The following is a 23,900-nucleotide window of genomic DNA, read 5'->3' as shown; positions in this document are numbered from 1 at the left end:
AAGACAGGAACTAGCAACTTGCCGAAAGTCTTTTCTCTCTAAAAGCCCTGTAAGTCGTTCACACCTGCGAACAAAAGCAAAGCGACTCTCTTTATCTCAGTTTATCTGCCATCATCTTGCGCACATCCAGAGCGAACAGAGCTGGGTAAACATTTAACACCTTTAGCAAAGCTACTTGTTCTCTTAGTCAGAGGTTTAGCAAGAGGACAAGTTGTTTTCCTTGTTGGTTAGTTCAGAAAACATTCCATTCGCCTCCACTCCCTTGACCTGTCATCGAACAATGTTTGCTCTAAAGCTGTGATTTATCTGAACACTACAACACACAGGCCTCTCCACTGCACACATAGAAACACACACCCACACATTTACTTGTAAACACATTCATACATGTACGTGCACATCCACATACACAGAGACAAGCGCAAACTATTAAACCTGTTTGTGCAGCCTTGCATTAAATGGCCTCATTTAGTTAAAAGCTCTTATTTAGATCTTTGCAAGGCGCAGATGAATAATCAAACCTTGAACGTTTCTGCTGATAGGATGTAAATCTGAAACAGGTTTTTATTTGTTATCATATTTAAGCCAGATATAAGCTGAACACATGTAAATAGCAACAACAGCAGATCCTAACAAATGCTTAGGGGCAATTACAAAACTCCATTTGCAAAGATGTGCAAATTGCCCCATTTGTAAATGTTTGTGATCCCGGCCCGTGTCGTTTTATGGCCGCTTTGCAGGGAAGCAAAAGAACAGATCTGCTTTTCATGACACATGAGTGCGTTCACCTCTGCGTGAGAGGTGCAAGTCTGCATGTCTTCAGCATGTTTTCTCTTACCGTGATTTATGAGTGCATATGTGTGCGTTGTTGCCCTTCCGTATGGAGGAGGCACTTGAGACAGACGCAGGGGAGTTGTGCAAGAAAGAGCATCAGGCATCTTTTCGCCCGCGGGACGTGGGGCAGCAGAGCCCAGAGGAGAGAACGCTGCGGTGTGAGTGACAGGCGTGCATGGCTGCTCGGGTCGGGGCTGGTTTAGTTCACACCAGTGCAGACGTGAGGGAATGCACCTCTGGGAATTCAATGCCACACCAGCCTCGGCCTCCTTATCTGAAAACAGTTTTGCAGTTTTTACTACAAAGCTTTGTCGAGGGTCTGTAAGGGTTTCCTTGCGCTCAGACTCTGCAGTGAGTCAAAGGTAATGACGCCCATTTAATCCCAATTTCCTCATTTGCAGTTGGCCTGGGGGGGGAGCTCTATTTATATACCTCATTTGAGACAATTTGGGTGTTTGTTCAGACCACCTTTATATCCTTTCCATGGGAGGGCCTAGAAAAACATAGCAATAATATAACCATGTTATAACAGGACATGTTATAAGAGACTTGCCCCAAAGACATCCTTTGAAAACGTATTACTGTAAAGGCAGTTTTGTTTGTCTGTTTTAACAAATGTTAAAATAATTATCAGTGCTAAGTGACAATCGGCAGCATGCCACAGATACTTTTGATAGAGCTTAACTTGTATTGAACTCAGAACAGTTCTAAATAAATACATTTAAAGGACAAAAATACATAAAGATTGAATAAAATCACTGAATTTATTATCATCACACTATACTCAAATCATTCCGGATCAGCAAACATGTTACAACATCTGTGTTTTATCTGAACAGCTGCTGGAGAACCACTGACTGGTGTGAGCTTGTCTTAACACTGCTGTTAAAGAGAGTTACTGCAGAGCTTTGAGCTAAAATGCAATGCTGCTGCTTAATAGGAGACAGCAGATTTTCATCAGAACACACCTTTGCTAAAACTAAACTAAACTAAACTAAACTATACTAAACTTAACTTAGAATAAAGAAGTTGGCCTTCTTTTTCTACTTACATATTCCTTACAGTGTCATTAGTTTTACCATGCTAATTTACATCACTTTAGTCGACTGTAAACCCAAACTCTCAAAATAATTAATAGGTTTGAGTCGAGCAAACTTAAATTAAACAAAATGGTTCAATCAAATAAACTTTGATGAGTTTTTAGAACTTTCTTTTTCTTTTGAGTTCACAAAACAGACACATTTTAAGTAATCTGAATTGTTTTGAGTATTATGAACTTGCTTCTTTTAATTTAGGCAAACTTAAACTGAAACTAGACTGGGATTTCTATTTTCCAGCATGCTTTGCCATGGCACTCGAAAGTAAAAGTAAATGCTAAAATTAAGTGTTATATAATGTTTTTTGTGTGTTCAAGATTAATGTTAAGTTGGAGATTTAGTAGTGTGTAATGCTTTGCTATGCTAATTTAGAAGAGTTTCTGTTATGCATGGGTTTTTTGGGGGTTACCATCATGGTGACAAGTGAAGCATGCTTGGTTTGAGAATAGATATATGTTAAATGTTCTATTTTGCAGTACTCATTCAGCAATTGTTATGCTATGCTAATGCTATCAAAGCATTGTATTACCAATTACCAAGTTAGCATTTACTGAATTTACCATTTACCAAGTTTCATCTACTAAAAATATTTAAGTTGAGATTACATGATAATTTTAAGTTAAAGGACTGAATGAATTAGCTTACTCAAATATTTTAAGTGCAATTAAAATGTCTAAGTACAAAATCAAAAATATGCAAATTCTGCTTACTTAAACTTTGAATTTCTTAACTTATACATTTTTATGTAACTGATCCAACTTATTCAAGTTAACAGTGCAAACACACACACAAATGTTTTGAATGAATCATTCTTTTGATTTATATCTTTGTAATGAATCTGTTGATTCAGTTCACAAAAATAGCCTGAATTATTGAATAAAAAAATCACTTTGTTCCCATTAAGTTATTGACAAAATTTTGGGTGATCTATGTTCTTACTGGTAGCAATTTTTTTTCCTTGCAGTTACTTAAAGCACAAGTGCAAGTGTTTTCACATATGTGTAACAAATCAGCTTGCCTCTGGTGAAGCGACCAAAACATTCCTATGACTCTCCTGTGTTTTGCAGTATACAGTAATGTGTTGACTTCTGGAGATTTCATCCATACCGATTTAATGCTTAAGATTCATGAGCATCTAAAGACACTGAGCATCTCTGTGGGAAAACACATTCTCTCTTTCACAAACACACAAACCACTACATGTCCTGTCTTGTCTCAGACATGTAAAAGTAATTCCAAACAGTTTCTCAATGCATCATGACCTTCACTGTTATTCTCTCACTCTATCCACACAGATGTTTAGATAAAATGATCCATTCTTGCGGTTGAAAAGCATAAGTGGCTTTTTGTTCAATTATATCATCAAGGGAAACTGATTTTGCCAAAAGAATTACATCACAACCCATACATGCACACATAGACCAACAAACAGAGACAAAGACGGTCGAAACATTAAGCTAAAGTCATCAATCTGATCAAGTGTGATGAAAGGAGATTGTTATCTCAAACAGCTGGAACAATGCAAAGCCATTGATATTCATTTAATACTACATTAAAGTGAAAGATACGGCAGAAAAGCAAGCCATGCTTTGAGTCACGGTTAAAGTGGAAGTGTGTAACAGTGTTATGTTTCCATCCAAAGTTGCGAATTTAGCTTATGCACAAAATTGGAATATCGTATAAAACATTGGTGAATAAAGCTTCGTTTCCATCCCATGCCCAAGAAAACAAAATCATTACTTCCTGGGAAATTGCTGCAAAATATCTGCAATAAAAGTTGCTGCAATCGGAGAAGCCAATGTGACTGTTTTCGTACATCATAAAAAACTTGCACCTCAGCGTGTGCAGACAAAACGCAACAAACGCTGTAATGTTATCTTGTGTTCGGAGGTGTATGCCTGGTGTTTGCGAACAAATCTTTTGAGACAGTTCTGGGAGGGAATTATGACCATTTTGATGATAGACTTTGGCTCGGCATTTCAGAATGGTCAAACCAACATTTGAGATGCTGTGCAATGAAACTGATCCGCTGGTTAGTCCAGTTTTCCAATCACATTTTTGTCGCACATCAAGGGATTTATTCGGTAAATGTTTTTCCATCATAGTTTATGCGCATGTTGTCTTATCAGAAAACAATTTCGCACCCCAATTTTTTTGTGTGTTTTAAACATTTTTTGTTTAAATCCAACATTTTTAATGCGATTACCAAAAATGTGCATTAAAATCATAACTGAGGTTACGTTTACACAACAACAATGTACTAAAAATGGAAAACGTTTTTCCTTTGCGTTTTTCTGTATACAGACAACAACGTTGTCTAAACGGTGTCACAGTTTTCACAAATAAGCGTTTTGTAGTTTACACAGAGATGACAACGGCATCGTTTTCAAAAACCCGTTTAAAACCCGTTTAAAAAAGTTTGGGTTTTCAGGGCCCCAAAACAGAGTGTTTTTGCATAAAAGTTTTCTGGTTTTAGTTGAAAACGGTGTTGTGTAAATGGCTCCTAAAACTAAAACTATTTAAAATTGTTTTTGATAATTGAAATAAAGCATAAATAAAATATTATATATACATATATATATATATATATATATATATATATGAATTATATTTGAAATACTTCGACTTAAAAAAACTTCTATCAAAACATTACTTTGTTTTACTAGACATGCGTTTGGGGCGGGGCTAACTGTTTTTCTACCAATGGCAGATGGAAAGAGTTTTTGGGTTGTTTTTGTTTGAAAACAAACAATATTTTTCAATGTATTATGGTGAGGCTAATGGTGTAGAAATTATACACTTCACCTTTAAAAACCCATGATGATAATGGATGCTATGGAGACCGAAATGCTAATGATTCCCTTAGAGAGATGGTGGTTGTATGCAGAAAGGACAAATAGATCAAAAATAACATTTTTAATCATTCCAGTCTTTGCAACTGTCTGTTGAGAAGATGCTGGCAAATGCACTTGGCGTCACAAACAGGAGAGGTGGAGGATCACAACAGGAGGAGGGACGAGTATAATCAATCTGTGTCTGCAGTGAGCTCTCAATTACATATTCACAAGCGTTCTCCATCATTGTTAGTGTTAATTAATTTATAATATAGAAACAAATTACCTTTGCATGAATGAAAATTACACCTAAATGTACCGTAGCAGTTTTGCATGGTGATGATTAAATATTCCCACCAGATTCAGAGATGTTTGCATCAGTGCGCTGATGAACTTGTATAACATTATTAAGTTAGCAATAACAACTGGCTAATTTACTCGTGTAAACAAAAGCAAAAATAGATGTGACACATGAAGTGCAACAACAAACACTCCTGAGAGAGATAATTAAGAGAGATAGAAAAGAATATGGATATTAATATTGATGCACACTGAGCCAACATGTTACATCTCATTTGACTCCCGGGAAGTTTTATACTGCCGTCATAAGCTTGCTTTTTGTCTCTCGCAGTTCTTATAGATGCTATCATACTTTAAAAAGCTTATTATTATAACTTCACTTATTATGAACTCAATTTCAGCAGCCAGGAACAATACACCTGCTTTCTCCTGGAGATCACTGACAAAAGAAGAATAAATACATGTTTAAAAAAAGAAAGAAAATCCTCAGAACAAAATAAAGCGGTGAGCTAGAACAGATAATAGAAAGAAGGATATATAGCCAGGTGTCTCTGTTCTCTTTGAGTAGCGGCAATAGATTATAATAAGTTAGTTGGATTCAAATGTCTCAAATGAGGCCACACAGCTCCTCTACTTTGAGGCTTAACCAAAGAAATGAAACCTGACACCTTTCAAATACACTGCGTGCCGGCATCTCTTCTCTGTGGTGCAGTTTGTTGTATTTTTCAGTAGAGAGGACACTATGTCAAAAGGCTGTGCATGAAAGAGCCCTGGTTTAGGTATTTAGAGAGAGGGATTTGGAAATGAGAAGTTTTCAGATACATAAGCACAAAGACTCAATTACCAGGAAAATTATGCACCTAAAAGTTTTATTTATGAGATGATGACCTCAGTTCAGTTTATGTTTGAGAACATAAAGTCACTTACAATGTATCCTATAGGGTTTTGTTTGTGAAGGAAAGCACTCTCTCAATATAGCTCTAGCAACATGTTTTCCACAATAAAATACCATTTACTGCTAAAATGCTCAATTTTTTTTAGTAGTGATCGGACTGATTTAAGTCTACCTAGGACAATGCAATAGAACAAGTTTTTTTTTTTTTCCCATATCACAGACTCTTCACTTGCAATGGACATAGCTTCCTTTGCAAGCTATATTTAATGTAGCTATACATATAGACTATATGTCAGGATTTGCGTGTAGTAAATCCACCAGAGAGATGCGTGACACAAATAGACTTTTAATAAACACAAAGAGCAACAGCTTTATGCATCACCACATACCGTTAACAAGAGACCATGAACTGAGGAGAACCGAGGGCTAAAAAACACAAAAAAAGATCATTAATGGAACAGGGAACAGGTGTGAACTATCAGAAACCATGACAACTAATGATGAACTCGAACACAGGCAAAACAGTGACAAAGAAAACCATGGCTGCATCTGAAATCGCATACTTCCCTACTATATAGTAGGAGAAAAACAGTATCTGACAAAAGAAGGATGTCCAAATTCACAGTACTCATAAAATAGTAAACAAAAAGTACCCGGATGACCTGCTTCCGGTCAGATTCTGAAGTGCGCATATGATGGACACTTTACTATCCCATGAGGCCACGAGAGAGAATTTGTGAACGGCAGTGAAACGATGTAAATGACGCTGGTAGGTCACATGATAATGACAACATGGCGATTGAAGTGCGTCCAGATTACATTCATACTGCACACATTAATACTATTACAGAACATCCTTTTTTTTAGCAGTCGTTAAGTAATTACTTATTCAAAATAAGTACCTAAGAGAGAAGGCCTATGCGATTTCGGACGCATCCTCTGACTAGAAACTAAACATGACAATGAAACTAAACAAGACCGTGACACTATCGTTCAAAAGTTTGAGGTCAGTAAGATTTGGATTTTTTATTTGGAAAGAAATTTACACTTTTATTCTTTAAGGATGTATTAAATTGGTCAAAAATGACAGTAAAACAAATGTATAATGTTTAGGGCTGTCAAACGATTAATCGCGATTAATCGCAACCAAAATAAAAGTTTGTGTTTACATAATTTATGTCTGTGCATGGAGTATAATTATTTTCTATATATAAATACACACACATGCATATATATATTTAAGAAAATGTGTTATTTATATATAAAATATTTATATACAATATAAATATATATACACAGTATATACATGTAAATATTTCTTAAATATATACATGCATGTGTGTGTATTTATATCTAGAAAATATTTATACACCGTACACACACATGTATTATGTAAAAACAAACTTTTATTTTGGATGCGATTAATCGTGATTAATCGTTTGACAGCCCTAATAATGTTACAAAAGACTGTTGAGGCTCTTTCAGATGAATGCTTTCCATTCATTAAAAATAATCATAAAAAAAGATCACGGCTTCCACAAAAATATTAAGCAGCACAACTGTTTTCAAATTGAAAATTACAAATCAAATGTTAGAATCATATTAGAATGATTTCTGAAGGATCATGTGACACTGGAGTAATGGCTGCTGAAAATTCTACATATTTCAATAATATTACTGTTTTTACCATATTTTAAACAGTTCTGTATATAAAACATAAATATAAAAGGCAGCTACTTTCATATATAAAGACAAAACTGAGTAAAATAATATTGACACCGCTCAATGTTTTTGTGAAAACCTGAGCTAAAATATAAAATTGCAGATGTAGATTTCGCAGCGCATCATTAAAGCATTAACTGGTTGGTAGAAAATAAAGTGAACATTATTCATTAGAAATTAACACAGCCGTCTAATTAACTGGCAACATTGCTCTCACGACAACAACGGCAAATGTAATTAGCAGCGGCAAATGCACGTTTGAGAATCTCTAAATAAAAATTGTGCCATAAAGCTCCAGTCCATAGAAAAGCGCACACCACGACTGACAGCAGCATGAGCGAGAGTTTATTTGCTCCAGCGAAAAGGCATTACAAGGGGAAGCCCTGCTCTGAATGAGAGCATCTATGTCAATTACTCTCCCCTGATCCCCGCTCACTATTTACATGCTCACTTGAAAGCTGTAGCAACCTAATGGGATCGCTTTCACAGTGCGATGATAAGCCATATTTTCTGTGTCACCTCAAATTGAGGCGCAGCTCTGTTGCGGGGAAGAAGATTAAGGAAGCAGAGGAGAAAAACAAATCTTCCCAACAGGGAATTTGAATATGAAACAAAATGGGCTCCCATTGGCAGGAGCTGACAGGTATTAAAGGCCCCATGGCAAGCATTGTTAGAGCCTTGAGAGGAACATGCGATACAAGAGGGTTATAGACTAATAAACAGCAGCGTGAATACAACAAGCAGCTTTGCTGGGAAAAGACAACAAAGCCCGGGAGAAAAAAGGGGGAGATATGTTTAAACTGTCAACACTGTCACAGAAAATGGCCCTTAAATTAAGCGCCGCGCGTGCGGTGGCGAGGGAAAAGCGGGAAATTGCCTTTTATCACCTCGCCGAACAATGGGTGGCCTGACAGCGCTTAGCCAGATAACTTTAGCATCCCTTTACACTAGCATATTTACAATTTTAGTCCTCCCTATGTTCTCTCTCTCTCTCCAACGCTCCTTTAACTTGGGCGACTTTCCATGCTTCTCAATGGCTGTGCGCTTTCAAGTGTTTGATATCATGTAAAATAACTTCCGCCCACCGCTCCCCTCCTCTCTCGCCGCACGGCTAAGCGCTACAAAGCCACACGCTAGTGCTGGGACGTCGCAGACGATTGTGCCAGCGTTATCTCCAGTTCTGTTTATTATTGCCATTATTATTTGCGTTCAGTGTTTGACTAGAGAGGAGAATAGGACAAAAAAAGGAATAAAAAAATAGGGGGAAAAAACTTGCTGTGCTGTTCATCCAATTTGACTTGTTAAATAAACTGCCTATTTATGCCCATGACAAAACAAGATTATATACAAACACAACCTATTACAAAAGCAGCGTTGTTAACCCTTTGTAATCTAGGGGTTGAGGAGGCACAGAATCTAGTTGAGAGATAATATGAAGAGGCCACAAGCAGATATTTTGCTGCTAACAACTGCAGTGGTTCAACACGGCATAAATTGACAGTCTCATGCAAAATACTCGACCTTTGGAAAGTGCTATGTTACCATTTTTGGCAAGATACATGCTTTTTTATTTAGGAATAAACCCGATTACTGTGTACAGAGCAGCACAAACCAACCATCGAGTTACCAATAGTGTTGAAATGAACTTCAAATGGCAATATTTTCATATATTTCAGTTTAATCAATTCATTAAAGTGAATCTATTATGATTTTAAAGGCTCCTATTTTTGTTTTGGAGGTCAATACAATAGTTTAACATGCATCCAAGGTAAAAAAAACACTTACATTTTCTCATAATATACAGCATCGATGCATCAGTTCTTTTCTCACAGTCTGAAACGGTTCGATAAAAGATTCAATTTTTGAAACCCTCCTTTCCGAGAGCCTGCTCTGTTCTGATTGGTCAGATGGCCCAGATCTACCGCTTATAGCGTGTGTTGGAAACAAAACGGCCATTGCCATATCTGAATTTCAGCTCCTGGCCATTGGTTTTATCGTATCAATTTGAGACCAAGTCCTCATGCTTTGGAAGTGCATGCAAAGTGAATTTGCTTTCGCAGTGCGCCAAGCAGTATCTTCTCGACATGTCAACAACACGAATCAAACACTTTCAGGCCTTAGCTACAACTACAGTGTTTGAGGGCTGGTCAAAATAGACATTGTTCGCGGGAAGCCAACGAAGTCCATTGGCTAGCCAACGAAGTCCATTGGCTGGCATTTAGCAAATTTGTTACAAACCTACATATAGGTTCATTCAGGAACTAAGACTGGAATTACTGACAACTCGTTTCTGGCAGTTCAGAACCAATTCTTTCTTTTGATAGACAATAACTTAATTTATCATGCCCTTTGATCTTTGAAACTTTGCAGACGTTTTACATTCACAACAGCTATATTACACGCTAAATAAAAGGTAATATCTGAAAAAGCATAATAGGAAAACAATTAACTGCTTTATCTTATAATAATAATGGACCTTTTCACCACCATTGACAGTATTTTTCGTCATTTACAGTGGTTCCCAGCCATTGACGGATTTTCCAGCAATCCATTTTGTACAGGAGGGGTCTCAATTATGCATCCTCAGATATAGTACAGAATCTCTGGATCCAAAAACAAGCGAAGATGCATTGCTTACGCTCATGTAAGCTAACACCATCATCAAATATCAAACAGCATACAATCATTTTGACCCTGTTTGGCCATTTCTGTCCCTAGTGTAGGTGTGTAGGTGACAACAAATTGTTACAACTGACTGAAAAAAGACATCCAACCTGACAACACACGCCATTTCCTTATCTAAAAGCGAGGACTATTTAAAGTCAAATCAAGCAAAACACAACTTCCCAAGTGAGCAACGGCATTATGTAGAACACTGCAATGAGAGCTTAAATCCCCCTATCTACATACAGAATAAGACGTCCTGTGGCTAGAGAAGAGGGATTGCATTAATAGGGTCTGTCCTTTGAGATTGTGCTTAAGGCTTTATGATATGACTATCTGTAGCTAAGTGGGCAGGTAGATGCTAAGAGCTTAGACAGACAAAAGGAACTTTTGCTTCAAGGCAAACTAAGTTATTATACTTGGTAGTGTTTAGAGAGTGTGTGCATGTGTGAAAATGCGTGTTTCAGCTGAACTACTTCAAGTATAATAGTAAGTTAATACCTTAAACTTAGGAAATGAGATGCTCATCACCTAAGAAACTTTTATCACACACACACAACAAAAAGTTTTTTATAAGCTATTCACTTTTGTAATTCCTTCAACACAAGCCCTTTTGCTCTCAAAACAATCACACAAGATTAGTCAACTGACTGTAAATACACCTGTATAGACACAATATGCACTATTTGACATCTGTTGACTACCTCGGTTGTGTGGTTTAAATATCAACTTGATTTGATGTGCCAACTCTAATTCTCCAGATATTAAAATGTTGTCTTTTATGTGGTGGTGGATGTTGGGTTCAAATATACACACACCTGGTAACCCGACATCAATAGCAAACCGATTCTGCCATGCTGTCTTCTCTTTCTACTTTTCCGCTTTTCTGCCAATTATAATAAAGAAATAAGCACACATGCAAAACACTGAATTGGAAAGTAGTCATTTATTCAAAGTAATATACTGTATATATATATGTGTGTGTGTGTGTGTGTGTGTGTGTGTGTGTGTGTGTGTGTGTGTGTGTTTGTGTGTGTGTGTGTGTGTGTGTGATTTGATTCTACTTATCAAAATCTATAAAAAATAAATTGTAGTAAAGTCACTAGTACTGATATGGTTTATCGACATTTTATGGTTTTGATCGTAGCTCATCAAATCAGATTTTAGCATCTTAATTTGTGGTAAACAAAGACTGTCCCAAACCGACTGCCACTCTTACACATATGCATGCACACACTGCTAATAAGCACATGTTAAGTGGCTCCACTGCCTCTTACCATTTACATGTGTATGCAAATACTCTATTCATCCTTGTTTTGAATATTTGGCCCAAATCCCCAATCCCCGTCCTGCTCTTGGTCAGGATTCTATTAGGCTTCAGACCCCTGATTACCCCACCCCTTCCTATTCAAGACCATGAGTACTCCATTGAGATATTCTGTCTGAGAGTCACACGGATGACAGTGTGCCCGCAGTTCCTCCAAATTGTTTTGATGGCCTTTCCCTCTGGGAGTCTTTAAAGGGGGCTCCTTAAAGGCCTGCCAGGCATGGCGAGCTGTCTCACGCGGGAAGGAGAGAGGGGGTCGCCGTATGATTTTGTACATGGTGAGCGCAACACACCCTCCAGGGCCTCCTCTTGACATCGGAGGGGGAGTCGTCACTCTGGGTTGACGGCTAGTTGACAGCCACAGCCTCGACCCCTCGCGTATCCGTACACACTTCAGTGTGTTACACGCTCCCATTCTGACAGCTGAATGTAGGAAACGGTCATTTCACATTTGGAGGAAACCTCTAGATGAATTGACAGCACTATTTGTTTATCTGCAAATAGGCACGTTACGTTGTTTGTGAAGCTGTATTTGTAAAACAGATGTTTTGGCCTGGCCTTTGGCTCTTTGGAGCTACTGGAGTGGAGAAAACACAGGGGAGAGATGTCGGAGTAGTGTGGAATACATACGTTTTGGACACGGTTTACCAAATCACCACATATTTCACTCTGTATTTGATATTTCTGTCAGACTCAGAATCTACAGTAGCAGCACAAAACGGGTCGGTCTGGAGCTGGTGAGTGATCTGACTCAGCTGTACTAGACCCTGCTGATCCAGAGTCAGAGGAAGTGGGTCATTTCCTGCAGCCTGATGAGTAACACACTGACCTGGGTTTCACCTCACCAATCACAGAGAGAAAAAGGAAAAAACAGAGAGTGTGAAACATCTTTTATGATTAATATTAGGGAGTGTTCGAATTGTGTCAGGGCTCTCGGGGGTCCCCAACTGCATCCCACACATATCATTCCACCAAATCATACAATGAAAACTTCATGATGAATTTTCAACTACCTTCAAATGTGACTGACTGGATCATAAATAGGACATTGTTTACTTATATTTTGCATGGGACTACCCCATGTATAAACAGTCCAGGAAAGACATGTGCAGACGAGTGCGTTAGTGCCCGTCCACCTTTTCAGCAGCGTTGGTTCCGGAAGTATTTTCTGCATTAATTTTTCCAATAGGGATTTTAAACAAAGTCTTTGTTAAAGAGTTATATGCCATGAACAAAGCCAACCAGCTACAAGGTGAATCACAATATTAGAAAAATGTATTTGAAGCAAAAAACAGGAATATTGGACAAAAAGACAAAGGTACAAGACTGTGTACTACAATCCCATGAAGAACTACAATCCCATGAAGCATTGCGAATTAAAAATGATGGCGAAATATAAAAGTATTCATTTGAAGTAGGTGATTATTGATTTATTGAAACAATATATTTTTTAAAGGTACACTAAACTTAAAAAAAAAAAAAATTGTATTTACAATATTTATATAATGAGCAAGTACATCATGAATCCATCTTCTAAACTGTGTTTTTGTCTCATCTTGAATCACTGTGGTACACCTAAAATAAGTGTTTATATTCTGACTATTTAAGGACCAGTCGGGTTGGCGCCACTGCAGAGTATCCCAATACCTGCGTGACCCGTCATATCCATAAACATAGAGAAGTAGCTCCGGCTACAGTGAAGACGCATACAGTTTTGTTCATTAATTGCTAGACTGACAAAAGTTGCATAGTGTACCTTTAAGCTTATAGCAAAATATACATACAATTTTAAAGTATTTTGACAGCACAGCGAGGCCGACTCTATTTCATAATTTGTGGTGCTTTATGGGAGTGGGTGTTCCCTCCAAGCTCTTTTGGCACCTTTTGCTCTCCACAACTCTCTGATTGGTGGAATTTTTTGTACAATTTACTGTCATAGGTAATGTAGTTTTTCACCATAAACTCAGCAGTTAAACATGCTTATTTTAAAAAAAATAAGATGAAATAATGAAAATGGATGGCTTCAACAAAACCATATATCATCGATTAACAACCTCGGAAGGAAACTTGCGGTAGGTTTGTCAGTTATTGTTAAAAATCACTTTCACTATGGAGAAAATGAATGGAGTTTTTACTTCTGGAATCCGACTGTTGTACTCTATTGGGATTTGCTCTGATGATGACATCATCAGCAGATGATTGTGATGTAAAACTGTCATGTGGATGTTGTAAATATAATAAATAATCTCTATCCGAGACAGCCAGAGAGCTAGTTTTTAGAATCATGGTGTAATAAAGATGTTTTGAAAGCCCTGTTTACTGATTTATGAACCATAAACCACAGTGCACGTGTTAATTGGTACTAATTTGAGTGCTCATATTTTTAGACAGAGTTGATGTCTCTATTTCGCTGAGTGTAGAGACACACACATACTAGGTCTGTGTGGATCTGCCTACCTCAACAGCATTATTGGGCATTTTGTGTCAGAATTTGCCTATGACATACTTCACAGAAATGCTGTCTAAGAAGACTGGTCACTTCCAGAAGGTTTTGCAAGACCTGTGTGGCATCAGTGTGTAAAATGAAGAAGTGTGTTATTGAAGGGTGTGTAGTGTGAGAGATACATTTAGGATTGCAATAGCTGTCACTCAAAGAAACAAGTTGTAACATGCCGCACACATAATGAGAATATTCTGGAATCCTCTCAACTATCAAAATGAATCGCATACCTTTATACACAAACTGTTACAAAAACTTTCTCTAGCATGCTTTGCCATTGACATTTTTTGCACACACAGTAATGTTCTATTCCTAACGGCAGTGACAAAATGACTTGAATTCATTCATTATTTAAAAAGACCTCTAGCGAGTGATGTCTGATTCATAAACAAATCATTGTTATGATCTTTTTAATCATTTGGTTAAAAAAGGTTCACAAAGGCTGCATTCAAAAACGCATACTATCTGGGTAGTAGCCTTCTTTTTTTGAGTAAGAAATTATTTCGCAACATAAAAAAAAAAAAAAAAGTTCTATATAGTATGTGTAATATGGATGTACAGAGATGTACAGTAGTGGGGAAAAGTTATGTCCAGCCTAGGAAAATTGACATCTTCACTCTTTATTCAAATATTATAAAAAATTTGTTGAAGATTTTGTAATCATATTGCGTGGATGTGCTTGGATTCAATTGTTTTCTTTGTGATAACGCAATGAAACATGACAAATTGTGTGGACATAATTTTTGACCAGGCTGTTAAATATAAACACATACAAAAACAAGAGAGAACCAAAGAAATATTAAGAACTGATTATGTTGTAGTCAGTGTAGTTAAAGTCAGTGATTTTTTTCTTTGTTGCATAAAAATAAAACCTGTAGCTTGCTTTTGCTTGCCAAATAGTTTTGTCAGACAAATAAGAAAAAATATATACATAATTTTCCTAAATAATAATTTATTAATAATAATCAAATAATTTTAATACATTTTTTTTTGTCTGGACATCACTTTTGGCCACTACTGTAAACTACATTTATGACACCTCCCAGTGTCAGCTGAGACACTTCACTACCATTCACAACTTCTTTCACGTGGCCTCATCGGATGGTAACGTGTCCAATGAATGTGAACATAATCTTGTTGGAAGTGGTAAGGCATTTTTTTGCCTATTGTTTTAAGAATGCTGTGAATTTGAACACACTATACTGTTTTATACTGTTTTTTACTGTATAGTAGGGAATATTTGGATGCATGCAGCCAACATCTGCCTGAACGATTCATTCAGAATCAGACTGAAGCTAACTCAATGAACCAAGAACCATCTCTTTCATGGACATTTTCCATTCATAATAAGCTGAGAGTTAAAACATGCAGCAACATTTTGGCCTGGTTTCACAGACAGGGCTTAGACTAAGCCAAGAGTAGGCTTTAGTTAAATTAGGACCTCAAAGTAGCTTTTATAAACGTGTCTTAGAAAAAAAAAAAACATTGCTGGTGTTTATCTTGAGACGAAACAATGGAACTAACATATTTTAAGATAAGTTGCCTTCAATTGAAAGCTCAAATGTGCATTTTAATCTAGGACTAGGTTACTATTGCAACCTGAACGAAGAACACTTACTAGCAAACAACCAGTAGTGATAAACTTGCTAGTGGCATGAACGATTCTTAAAAGCCATGTACACTCAAACATGAATAAATTTCTGACATCATTGCCAGAATGTCTCTCAGTGTGGCAGACAATTACTGTAAGGTTAATATGTTAATTATTATTAATCAAACCTCATCAAAGTGCTTGCTTGTCAAAATGGCACATCTGCATATACTGCTCATTTTATATTTAATGAAAATTACTGTTGAACAAAAATAAATCCACACAAAACCTTTCAGAGATACACATGTGAACCTTGTGTGAAGGGAGAAAAAATAAACCCTCAACAGCGTAAAATCAATAACTGCGGTAAACCATAAATGCTCTGCGTGTGTGATATATGACTGAGAGAAAGTATTCTAATCTGTTAACAGCAAAACGCACCATATGGATCTTAACTACCAGCATCATTAAGGCAAAATGCTGGCTTTCACTCTTTCACAGACGATTTCATTCTCCACAAACACTGATAAATGACACATGTTGCTGAATGGCAATTCAAACAAAAATAAGACCAAGTGGGCGGACGCACAGTCACATCTAAGAGAACAAGACGGAAGACTCGCCACACACTCAGAGATAAAACATTGCTCAAGGCCCGAAGGATCTGTCACATCTGAAGCAAAGGATGAATTTCAAATGGCAACCTAACAAACAAGCCTTGGGCGACTGTCCTCACAAAAAGAAGATTGTGTGGCATCTAACAGCATGAGCAAAAAAAAAAAAAAATCTCGATAATTCTTCTCAACGCTAACATTACCTCAACACCCACAGCTCAGCTCTCATAGCCAGTGGCCAGAAACGGACACCCTATGAGTAACACTACACAAAGCCGAGGGTAAAAACAGGAGAAGTCTGATCTTTACACCTCAGACCACCTTTTGTCTTTTCAAAACAACCAAACAACATGCAGTGCACGCATTGTTTTGTGTAGTCTATCATGGTTTAATTGTAATTGGTTTAATAGTCAATCATGGTTTAATAGTAATTTCGGAGTGTGCTAAAATGATACTGAACTAATTTTGTGAATAGTCATGCCTAAAGAGTGTTTTTAGGTATGTCATGCAACGGTAATCCCAACACAACCTCATGGCAATTTGTAACTATATTACGTTTTGGCGAATTGGTCGCTAATTCGCATGAATTCTTATGATATCATTTCAATGGTTTCGTACGATCTGATTACACCCAACTGATGGTTAGATTTAGGCGTGAATCTTCATGGGTTTTTTTTCATACTTTTCTTTAAAAATTGTATGTTTCCATACAAATACACATTGTACAAAATCGCCACATCGTAAAATAGATACGTTTTCTCATGAGATTGAGTTGACAATCCCTAGCCATGGCTATATTCACAATATAGCACTGCCTTGAGTTTTTGCCTCTTATAAAACAACAAAAAACAAAACAAAAACGAAAAACAAACAAATATTAAGGACATATTTTTTAACAAAACATTATGTTATTAATGTTATTTGTGGAATTAGGGATGAACCAATATTACAATTCAGGCTGATACGATTGAACCAATAATATATATTTTTTATGTTATTAATGATAATCAATAATGGCCAATATAAAAATTCCATACTAAAATACTAAACTAAAATCAACTTAAGTGAATGTAGGCATCACAACAATGTAATAAACAGTACGAAAAATGGATATCCATTTTGGCTAAATATTCAATTTTAACAGTGTTATTAAATTATTAGTATTTTCAAAGACTAACCTTACATGAGTGTTAGGTGATAGCAAAATGAGTATAAAAAAATACAATGTCAGCCGAAATATATGCACGTCCTGATTTTGCAGAGTTACATGTGTTCCTGGGTCAACATATTTTGTTGATCCAGGAACAACATTCCTGTCTGAAAATGTAATGCTAAGCATTTCTCTACCCCAAACCTAACCCTTCCCATAACTTATCCCTAAAATCAGAGGGAAATGATAGGTGAATAACACTGATGTAGAAGCACCTAACCTTGCTTGTAAGCCTAAACTTGATATAAACTGTAAACTTGTCCCTCAAATCTGACCGGTTGATTGGAATGTTGTTCCAGGATCAGCAAAGAGATTAATCAAGGAACATGTTGCAGTTGGTGAAATCAGGTTCTGCGAAATATATACACCTATATCAACCAAACAATAAAAAAACAAAAATAAAAAAAAGAATCTATAAAATCAGCCCGAACTGATTTTCATGTCCCTGTGACCATACAACAATTGGCTTTCCCAATCTCATCTGATCTTGGAAGCTAAGCAAGATTTGGTTTGGTTAGTACTTGGATGGTAGATTGGAAGAGAGTGAGAAATGTTTCACATCATAGTGGTTTTTATATTGCGGATTTTACTGTAGCTGTATTGGAAAGCAGGAATACTGACCAACCAGAAAGCAAGACCGGATTATCCCTTTTAAAATAAACATTTAAAGTAACTTGAATATGCTGATGATTCAGCTACCAATTATAGTGTACTACTATTACCGTTAAACATTTTACCAGATTTAAATCCATTCTCAGCGCAGAAAATAGTCTGCAGACTATGGGCCTGCTCATAAGCCTTTCATTTGGCCAAATGTATTGAAATGAATTCTCTGCATAATTTGCTAATACCTATATCAAGGCAGATAACATGAAGACAGTTCTCCTGCTGCGGTTGGCATGGCACCCAACAGACAACAAAGCCTTGCAGACAGCCGCAATTGTCTCTTAGCAATTATAGCCACGGTAACAATAGTATCTGAGTGTGTGAGTATGCGTGTGTGTGTGTACGGATGTAGGAACGCAGACCTCTGTTTAAGTCTTATCATAAATGGGGAAGAGGGGTTACAAAGACGACGTCTTATTTACCGAAAAAAACGCAGTACATGATGAAAGCCATTACAGGGGAGAGAAACAGGCCTCCATTTTTGTGCTCAAACAACTTTAACTTTTTCCCAGGTTTTACAATGCAGCAACAAGGAAACACTTTCCATTGAGGCACACCAATGAACACACTGAAAAGGATGTTTGCTTATCAGGCCCAAGTTGTGCAAACTTTTAAAAAGGGAGTGTGCGTTTATCTGCAAGCGCACGGTTTGAACAGGCTACACTAATGTTGCTATTGAACCAACAACATTCCTCTAAAACAATCATCTCTTCATTTTCCTACCCAATCTGTCAAAGGAAAGTCTTTCACGCGAAAAAAGCAGAGAAAAATAACTTCCTTTCTTCTTCCCAAACAGCCTGGGAGTCTTGCGCAGATGAAACAGAGCTAGAGCGGCGTTTCATGTTTTGTTTGGTTTACGCTGTTGCAAACTCTCACACAAACTTGTGTTACCTGCACGCAGCTAGCTTTGAGTTTGAAGGAGTGTGGAGAGAGTTCCTGCAGGGAAAGCTGGAATCACAGGCCCAACGTACCTTTGTGTCTTAAATCCGTCAGACGGGAGCAGAACCCTTCTCTAATCTACCACTCCGTCTTTTTGTCTCTCGCAAGTTGGGGTGAGAGCTTAGTGAAAGTCACACCATTGCTCAGAAGGTCCTGGATGAAAGAAAAGGAGTAATTCAGAGAGTGCGGACGAGACCAGTTTTCACCACCTTAGCGCTCTTCATGTCCATGAAGGACCATGTTGGCTTCCTAATACACATTCCTGGTATTATTTTAAACAATGTATTATTAAAAGTTTTTCCAAAGCAAAGTAATCTTTATAATCTTTTATCAAAATGCAATGGTTTTGCCTCTAAAATGACTTCATTCATCATTTTCTTTACTGACGGGAGAGCAAAACTCTTTGAGCCAATCACTTTGGGCTGTAAATGCAATGGGACTAATGACTAGCAACTATCCTAACTGTAAAGGAAAATGTATGAAAAATGTATGTTCTTTTTCACCTTTACAAAAGCAATATAAAAACAGGCACTGATAATGATCAACTAATATAATATAATATAATATAATATAATATAATATAATATAATATAATATAATATAATATAATATAATATAATATAATATAATATAATATAATATAATATAATATAATATAATATAATAAACTATCCTAAGCTATGACGTCAAGAACAGAAGACAGAAAAATGTAAGTTCCTTCTCATGTTAATAAAAGCAATAGAAAAAAAGTAGAGAGAGAAAGATGTCTGTGTGAATTACCTGCGTCTGTGCAGCGTCTCTCTCTAACAATGAAGTTGTGAGTTTAAATCCTTCAAAAACAAGCGATGTTACCCCACTTGCTGCTGAAAAATATAATGTAGCGATTCAGTAGCATTCAGTATTCATTCAAAAAGTCGTAAGGCAGCGTTAATAAGTTTAACAATCTCCGATCTCCGAGTGGAGTGTGGGCACTCCAATGAAGGCAGCGCATTAATATAGAACGGTGATTAAACTGACTGGAACTACCTGTGCATTAAACGGTTTTAATACACACCTTCCAGCCAATCAGAATTGACTATTCATCCATGATATTAATAATGTTAACATATACAGCTTTTGATTTTAATAATGTATTAGTAAATGCTGAAATTAATGAACTAAAGTTGACAAAAATAAATGCTTTAGAAGTTTTTTTTTTTTCACTGTTAGTTGTGATGTAGTTAACTAATGTTAACGAATGGAACCTTATTGTAAAGTGTTACCATTATAATTAAATTAGATGATGTTCTGTCTAATAATATAATATAATATTCCACTGTGGATGTCAGAAATCCCTCTTGTATTTTAACCCCTCCCTCTAACATCAGATTACAAAAAGTAAAATGTTAACATTAGAGCAGTGGTCAAGGATTCATCAGTCAAGAAACAACAGAACATTATGTTTCAATGCCCCAGTGCACGAGAGTGTGTTATTGAGGTTATGAGAAGGTCCAGAAACAGCTGTTACTGCTAAACTTTAGGAGCAATTTGGAAAGTGTTCATTAACATGCAGAAGCCAAAGCGGCAGTTCTCCAAAAACAGCCTCCATCACCACGCCATCAAATCACTAACAAGGTGTTGAAAAAGATGCAGGTATAGAGGGAGCAGGATTCATGCGGCGTGGCTGGAGGTGTGTACAATACACACACACAGACTCTGCCCATACGCTTACACCCTATGTGTTACCCCAATCAACCACTCTTCAATAAGCACTCTCATGTGCACAGTATTGAGAATGTAGAGAGCAAGAGAGGGGATGGAGAATGAGAATGAGAGATGCCACAAGAGATGGAAGAGATAGAGAGGGGTGAGTATGGTTGTCTCTCAGAAAAAGACTGCTCACCTGGACCTTTGAAGACACTAATGTACAAGCATAGGCAGTGTTAATTACAACAACAACAACAAAAAATTACTGACAAAAAATGTTGGTAATTTTTTATTTTTTTTGTCAATGGCAACAAAGACACGACGGAAAATGTGCATCATGGTGATAAGTAAACAATTATAATTAAAACTGATGATGAAACCCTAAAAGAAAATCTAGGAAAAAAATATGATTGTTTCAAATAATACAATCAAACTGTAGTCTTGAGCTTTGTGAGCTGAAATACATTTTTAATGAATACATAAATTAGATGACATTTTATTCAATTAAAGAAAATTAATTCAAATTAATTACTAACAAATGATACTAAAATTAATGAATATTAATATGACATCTTGAGGTAGTGACTAAATTTAAAAGCATGTTTTGTCAAAAGACAAAAAATATGAATACAAATTGACACTGTGCAGCGGGAATATAGTGGTCTCTTGAGGAATGTGCCACCTCTCTCAAGCTCACTTTCATCTGAAAAAAGGATTCAATACATGGTTAAATCTATCCGTTAGCATTTTACTAACAGGGACTAACTGGGCCATGCTAGCCAGCCAAACCTTGAGCCCTTGGTTAGAAGCAAGGCTGTAGGGTGACCGTGATTTCACCAAGTGCAACATGTTCCTGAATCAACATCTTTGTTGATCCTGGAACAACATTCCAATCAACCAATCAGATTTAAGGGACAAGTTTACAGTTTACGTCGAGTTTAGACTTACAACCAGGGTTAGGTGCTTTTACATCAGTGTTATTCACCAATCATTTCCCTCTGATTTTAGGGATAAGGTATGGGTAGGGTTAGGTTTAGGGGTAGGGATAGTGTTAAGACAAAATTTTCGGACAAAATATGTTGATCCAGGAATGTCTCAGCAAAATCACGGTGACCATAATACCACAAGTAAGTGTGAAGGAGCATCTAAGTTCAATGGTAGATAGTTTTAATAGCAGATTCCCCGCCAGCCACTTTGTTCCAATGGCGCAATGCCTCGGCTCTGATCTGTTGTTGCTGTGCCTTTGCTCTTGTTGCATGCTTACGCTCAACTGCTTTTTATCAAATTTCATAACAGGTCCACTACTTTGATTTTCCTCTCAGGTTTCCAGTCTTCTTTTGTGGTTCAGAGAAGGCAAGATCCCTCCAGGTGCTCAAATTGTAAAGTATTATTGATATACTGAACGGCGTTGAGTCTCATAAGTGGGTGACTCAAAGAGGAGAATTCCCCTGGCTTAAGGGTGATGCTCAAACCGGCATTGTCTTTGAGCTTCAGGTTTGTATTATTCCTAACAACCAATCTAAATCAAATGGGGAGTTTGCCTGTGCAATATTAAACGACTAGGGCTGTCAAAATTAGCACATTAACACGTGATTAATTTTTTCAGTTTCACGTATTAAAAATAATAACGCAATTAACGCAGCATATGTTTTTTCCTTCATCCTTTGGCTATTGTAACATTGTATGATCACTCTCTTATTCATGCAAATGCTTTTAAACCATTCAAGCGTGATAAGACACAAAAGAGAACGCAGTACAGTACTGATGCGCGTCTGTGAATCTCCTGTCTGTGTGACACACACATGACTCGTGTGCACAGAAAGATGCTCCAGACAGCACTTGAATGGACAAAAACACAAAATGATGCCAAGTTTTGTCAAGAATCTTCGCAAACACAAATGCATTTAAATGAAGTCTTAAATAAACGTAAAGAGTTGTGAGAAAATGTGATGTGTCAGATCTGCGTCATATGCAGCAGGTCTTAAAGTGACAGCAGCCTAATAAACCTGCTGTTGTGATGTCGGTCATTAATAAATTATAAGTTAAATATAGATTAATCCTTATTAAAGCAACAGAAGTTATTCAGTCAAGAGCAGTGAGTGAATTTTTTTTTTCTTGTGTTCTTTGATTATAATGACCGACATCACAACAGCAGGTTTATAACTTTTGATAACTTTATTCAATTTATGTATATATCATACCCGTTAGACCTATCTGAAAATCTTAAAGCACTGTTTACAAGGTTACATGGGTCAAAAACAATGACTTTTTGTGCATTTTGACAGGCCAAGTAAAAATTTGAACCGGTTTGACTGGGCCAATAGAAAAAAATTAGCCTTGATATATTCAAAGGCAGGTAAATATGACATTTATTATAATGGGTTTATGTGAAGATTGTTTTAAATTCACTTAAATTAAAAGTTTAAAGCCTAATAAATGTTATAATTGATAGCTTTTAATTATACTGTAAAGCTGAATGGCTATAAGGGCTAAAATTTCAGGGAATAAAATCTATTTCATTGAGACATCAGTAGCAGTATCGGATTCTGTGATACTGGCCTTCTTTCATAAAAAGATGCCATTATTTTAAACATAGGCTAATGTTTTTATGTTATTTCTAGATTAAATGTGGAATTATTACAATATAAAAAAAGCATATGACAAACTGTAATGTTAGGTGAGATTAATTAATTAATTACAGACATTTTTATTTGACAGCACTAAAAATGACTAAATAAACTCCCACCAGTATCCAACCAAGCATTTGCACAAAAATTCATGCACATACACAAAAGATAGAGATTGGCAGGTTGTGCATCTTTTGATTTACTCTGAAAACATCCATCAACTTTGTATGTGCCATTCACTGACCAAGGTCAAGTCCTCACAGTAGAACAATGCTTTGCATCAAATCTAATATATTGCTTTTAGCATTGCTTTCTTCTTAGATCACAACCAAATAGTTATGCTGAAGCAGAGCATAAAGAGACACAGAAATATGGCGACATGCTTTTTCCCTGT

General features: G+C 36.7%; 1 protein-coding gene across 9 annotated transcripts in view; it reads right to left on the bottom strand.

The window, feature by feature from the left end:
* foxp4 (forkhead box P4) overlaps positions 1–23,900 on the bottom strand; it is a 298,841-nt gene that overhangs the window by 147,134 nt on the left and 127,807 nt on the right. Inside the window, exon 1 of one of the 9 annotated variants that reach the window (XM_079857694.1) lies at positions 19,226–19,307. The exons of the other annotated variants lie outside the window; for them this stretch is intronic. The gene's annotated coding sequence lies outside the window, so the exon portion shown is untranslated. Of the gene's footprint in view, positions 1–19,225; positions 19,308–23,900 lie in introns of those variants that run through there. 9 annotated transcript variants of the gene reach the window in all.

This window comes from Squalius cephalus, assembly GCF_949319135.1.
Source record: "Squalius cephalus genome assembly, chromosome: 22".
Lineage (NCBI taxonomy): Eukaryota > Metazoa > Chordata > Actinopteri > Cypriniformes > Leuciscidae > Squalius > Squalius cephalus.
This window is presented reverse-complemented; position numbering and strand designations above follow the sequence as displayed.